Genomic DNA, 5,905 nt, shown 5'->3' with positions numbered 1-5,905 from the left:
AAGCCTTGAAAATATTTAGATCTTATTTAAGAAGACTGACATGAGAAAACAGCCAATGTCCTTAGTAGACTGCAAGGATTCTTAGTGTGTCAAGATATGTAACACAGTACGTATGTTATAATTTCTTAACTACTAGCAAGCTAGATTTGATATATTGGAAATTTTATTTAGATGGGTATTGGTGAAGCTGGGAAAATGTGCTCCTTTTTAAAAATTATTTTATTAGATATTTTCTTCATTTACATTTCAAATGCTATCCCGAATGACCCCCTATACCCTTCCCCCCCCCCCTGCTCCCCTGCCCACTCACTCCCACTTCTTGGCCCTGGTTTCCCCTGTATGGGGCATATAAAGTTTGCAATTTCTAGGGGCCTCTGTTCCCAATGATGGCTGACTAGGCCATCATCTGCTATATATATTTGCAGCTACAGACATGAGCTCTGGGGGTACTGATTAGTTCATATTGTTGTTCAAGTGTGTTCCTTTTAACTGAGCCTGATAGCATTTGATACATAGCTATACTCACAATTGCTCCAGCTACTTTTCTACAAGAGATAAATCTATCAAAATGAAAAAGTCATTATATGCATCTACAGTCATAAGAGTGACTGGTACTTTCTCAGTGATGCTTAAGTATTTTTCAGAAGATGTTAACAATAACATATTTAGTATATAAGCCATAGTGAATATTTTGTAATATTAATTTTCTTGAAAATATATTTGATTGAATGTTCAGTGTTGGACTGTGGTCCATACGGTACTATTTAGTGCATAGTGTCCAAAAAATGATTTGAATTTTTGATATATAAACTGCTCTAAGTTTTACTGATGAAGCTAGTTAACCAAAGAAAAGAGGTTCCAGATTCGAACCCTTTTTATGAACCTCTATTCTCAAAATACATAGCCATCAACACAAGGTGCTGGATATATGGTAGATTCAACACAAGGTAGACTTTTATAAGTTTTCCAAGCCTTGTCTCTTGTCTTTCATAATGCTTTCTCTTTAACATTTTCCTCCATGAGTTCATTTGCTGAACTGATTGGAGAACAAATTTGTCTTGGAGGTAATGGCAGAAAAAAACAATGGCACTTTATCTCACATATGAATGATTTGCTAGATTGCTTTCCTGTGATGAAGTTGACAGCCCTCTGTATTTCGTCCATTACCTAGAAATTCTGAACAGAAACTTCTGATGATAAAGCTACTTGCTTCAGGATTGCCTCAACTACTCCTGAACTCAGAGCACTTTTACAATCATCAAAGTCCCAATGGCTCTTACTCAATAGTATTCATTTCCATTGTTCATCTTATAAAGCAAAAGAAAAATGTAGGTGATTAATTTAGATTAGAAATTTCTCAGTGTTCCTACGAATTTATCACATTTTTTTTAAATTCTACTATACTTCCTTGGACTGGAACTTTGGAAGAGGTAATATCACATTATCTAAGATGTTGTAGCCCCTTATATGATTTTTATCTTAGGAGAATGGAACATCTTATGAAGGTTATCAATGAACTAATCTGTAAGAGTTGGGTTCCTGAGAACAAAAATGTACAGGTGGCTAAACCAAATGATGGTTCTTTGTTCCTACACCTGGAGATTATTAATAGGCATCACCTAGCTGTTACTAATACCTAATTTTAAAATAGGAGTACAAATTGCTGGCTTTGGTATGTCTCCTGCACAAGCCAGTAGGGGATATGAGAGAACAGGGTTTTATTAAATACAAATTATTAGTGCCTATCCAGTGGAGGGTAAAATTGACATAATTCGAGGATTAATTAAGCCATTCTGAAGTTCTTTTTCAGTTGCCAAATATAGAAAAAATTCAACCTAATCATAGATAACTGCTTTAAGCAATAGAATTATGGCCTACTAAATCACCCGAGTCACTTAACATCTAACATTCACCTACCAACTATCAACAGGTGATTGGAGGAATAGGTTCTGTTCTAAGTACAGAATTCCATTTTTCTTACACCTACAAAGTAGGTATCTTTGAGAAATTTTGGGAAGTTCATAGAGTTTTCTAATTCAGTTTATAGAGCTATCCTTAGCTTTTGCATTAGGTCAAACTTCCTAGAGCATTCTAGATCTTATTGTAAGTTTTGGGAAGGTCTGAACTCAGATGTCATAAATGTGTGGTACAGCATATGAAATGCATGTAGCCTCACAGAGCTGACCTTAAACTAAATTAGGTGAGAAACCTAGGGATGGAGACAAGTAGTAAGGAACAGTGATTTCAGAATGGTGTAAAGTGCAAGATAAATTTATACTATCATCAGTAATACTGATGATAATATAATTTATATACATCATAATAGGAATTAATATTTCTTCTCTTCAGTTAATGGGATTGAATTTTACACAAATTAAGAAAATTGCCTATATTACTTGACATTTAAATGGCAGTGTCCAGACTCTTAACCACTCTTTTGTCCTTAGTTGTCCACTTGGTGAAAGGAGCTTTCAGAGGATGAAAACCCAGGACTAGAAGCCCGTATGACACTTTGAACAGTGTTTACTGCAAAGGCACCCACTCTTGAGGGTCATAGCTAAAAAGAGTTCCATAGGTAAATTGTTCTTGGGAAACCTTCAGAATCTATTATAATTTCTCTAACACTTGCTATCAAAAGTGTTTTCTTGATACTACATTCATGTTTGTTATAAAGGATTAGGATTCCTGTTTGTTATTAGGATTTAAAGGGTATACGAATGCTTTTTTTTTTTTTTTTTTTTTTTTTTTTTTTTTTTAACACATCTTGCCTGAGTTTATTTGTAAAAACAGCATAGGACACAGGTCATCTGCAGAGTGTGTGGGGAGGTGTACCACAGCAGTCCGTCTGTCTTCACGCTGGCGGGAGCCTTATCTATGGGGCCTTCACAGCTGCCTGGGCACCTTTGGAGGCCTGGGCACCTTTGGGGGCCTGGGCACCTTTGGAGGCCTGAGCACCTTTGGGAGCCTGGACTGGAGCTGAAGCCTGGGCCTTAGCTGGAGCTTTGACCCCTGCCTTGGTCTGAACCTTAGGCTTCGGTTGGCAGAGCCTCTGACCCTTGGCCATGTAGCTTCAAATCCGCTTCCCAAGCTTGAGGTGAGCGATGAAAGCCAGCCGTTCAAGTTTGGGGCCCTTTGGCATCTTGGGTTTGATGACCTGAGGCTTCACAAGGGCCTTGATGGCCTCTGCATGTGCACTCACTGCCTTTGCATTTTTGGCCTGCATCTTCTTCAGGCCTTTCTTGTGCTTCTTGGCAAAGGGCATGTTCCTCAGGAACTTGGGATCAATCCCCGTAAGAGATTCATATCTTTGCGACCGGGGTTTCTTGATGCCATTTCTGTGCCATTTGCGGAACTGGTTGTGTGTGGTGTGTGGTTCTTGGATTTGGCCATGTCTGCACGGTAACCACCTGGGACTGGAAGACAAAGAGAGAGAGGCCCACAGTGCAGCACGGGTAGTAGGGCCAACGCCGCTGGAAGGTCCAAAGGAAAAGACACGAATGCTTTTAAGAGGCTTTTTAACCTGCATAAAAATTCTATATACCTATAGGGTTGCAGACTCCTTCAGCTCCATGGGTACTTTCTCTAGCTCCTTCATTGGGGGCCAGGGGTTCCATCCAATAGCTGACTGTGAGTATCCATGTCTGTATTTGCCGTGCACTGGCATAGCCTCACAAGAGACAGCTATATCAGGGTCCTTTCAGCAAAATCTTGCTGGCATATGCAATAGTGTCTGGGTTTGGTGACTGATTATGGGTTGGATCCCTGGGTGGAATAGTCTCTGGATAGTCCATCCTTTCATAACAACAATATGAACTAACCAGTATCCCCAGAGCTCCTGTCTCTAGCTGCATATGTAGCAGAAGATGACCTAGTAGGCCATCATTGGGAAGAGAGGCCCCTAGGTCTTGCAAACTTTATATGCCCCAGTACAGGGGAGCGCCATTGGCAAGAAGAGGGAGTGGGTGGGTAGGGGAGCAGGGCGGGGGTGTGGGTATAGGGTACTTTCCGGTTAGCATTTGAAATGTAAATAAAGAAAATATCTAATAAAAATTCCATATAGTTCACAACTAAGTTGAATTTTGTGGAGTGGGCTTCACATTCAACCAGAGGGCAGTTGGTTACCATGTAACAGTTGTGTCACTATTGTATGTGTGGAAATACCATGTCTAGGAGGCTGTTGTTATAGTTTGTAAAGTTTACTGCTAATCAAAATTATTGATTTCTTTTCTTTCCTAACAGCCTAAATAGCCCCTTCCAGCAAATTGAAAGCTATCCACCTGGAAGATCTTTCCATTCAGTTTCAGCTTGAGTCTTCCATATTGTAACAATGGTATGTTATGTCTTCATAATTAGTCATATCATCTACGTCTGGTAGACTCCCCAAACTAATCAAAAAGACAAAAGACTACATTGTTATGGTTGCCTGTGGGGTCTCCATAACTAACAAGGTCTGTAGCAGATTTTCACCTGTGGACTTGAGGTTTTTTTCTTAGAATTTTTCTGCGTTTGGAAGCAATATTTACAGTCAGATAGGCATTAACCTCAAAATTTTCATTTGGATTTGTTTTAATTTCACAATTAGACAGGTTATGTATAGCTTTTCCTACCTACCTCTTCCATTTTTCCCTTCAATTTCTCCACTTCCCAAACTCCCTCCCCAATTAACATTTTAAGGTCACTTAAATACACACATATTATCCAAAATTTATATGCCAAATTTTCTAAATTTTATTCACCCATTTGGATTAGTTTTACCACAGGTAAGATCCATTTAACAGGTGCAGCATAAATATAATCCTTGTTATAAATTATTTAAACAACTTGTTGTTGCATCTCTCAGAAAATGTAGGTGGAGTAAAGGTCTGTGTAGCTGACCTAAAGATTAGAAATTTACTAAAGTGAGATGCTAAAACTTGGATAAAGAGTAGTTATAATTAAATCTAGCATTTTAAAAGGGCTAGCATAAAATAGTATAGATTAATTGTTTAATGTGTACTAACTAAAATTTACTGTACATCTGTACAGTCTTGTTTAATTTTTATTGTCTTGGACTAATGATAGAGACAAGCAGTTCAAACAAACTAGTAAAGAGCTCTACCTCTGATCTTTATGACCCTATCTTACTGTGTAGAGTCTTAAGAAGAGAAAACATATTAACCATGCTCCATATAAAACAGTTTCTTTACATCTTTGATTCTGCCCTTGGCTACAGTAAAAATAAGACTGACTGTTTTGGGTGCTTTTATGCTAAAATAGAACCCTGCAAAATGGATATTCATTAAACCTATGAGTTTATTATTTGGTCTACAGTTCTGGAAGTGAGGAAGCAAGGCAGCAGCCTCTAGCAAGGGTCTTGTTGTCTCATGCAGCATAGCACGGTGGAAGGGAAATCAACCAGGTAAGAAAAAGAACTAATGAAATTTCTTCTTTTTTTCAGGTACCCTCTTCTATGTCTGCCATTAACCCAGTCATCAATCCTGAGATGGAGTAGTTGGCTTATGGCTTTGTTGCCTCTCAATATTTCTTCTTTTAACAACTATTTCAGAAGTAGAAACAAAAGTTCATTATGAGATTTAGAAGGTGCATTCAAGACACAGTGTGGAGAAAGATAATTTTCTATTATTTCTAGGGCACAGTACTAAAGAATTTGATCTTCTGGGTTAAGAAGAGTATCATGTGTCGCAGACTGACTTTTTTGGGGTCCCTGATCTGCGGGGAACGGGTCTCTGGTTGCAGGTGAGCGAGGATTCCGCGAATGAGGGGTGACAAACAGACACAGACACAAGAGAGTGTGGTATCTGAATGCAAATTGTCAAATTGAGCATCAGACTATTTATACAGAAGAAAACAGGGAAGTAGGTACACAAAAACAGAGGAATGCAAACCTGGAAGGGCTGGCAGGAAA

At 38.6% G+C, this 5,905-nt stretch overlaps 1 pseudogene; it reads right to left on the bottom strand.

Annotated features, from left to right (window-relative positions):
- Positions 1-2,872: 2,872 nt before the first annotated feature.
- Positions 2,873-3,390, bottom strand: LOC110317440 (annotated as a pseudogene).
- Between the last annotated feature and the right edge of the window lie 2,515 nt (positions 3,391-5,905).

Source organism: Mus pahari, chromosome 2 (assembly GCF_900095145.1).
Source record: "Mus pahari chromosome 2, PAHARI_EIJ_v1.1, whole genome shotgun sequence".
Lineage (NCBI taxonomy): Eukaryota > Metazoa > Chordata > Mammalia > Rodentia > Muridae > Mus > Mus pahari.
Note: the sequence above shows the minus strand (reverse complement) of the source record. Positions and strands in the feature narration are given on the sequence as shown.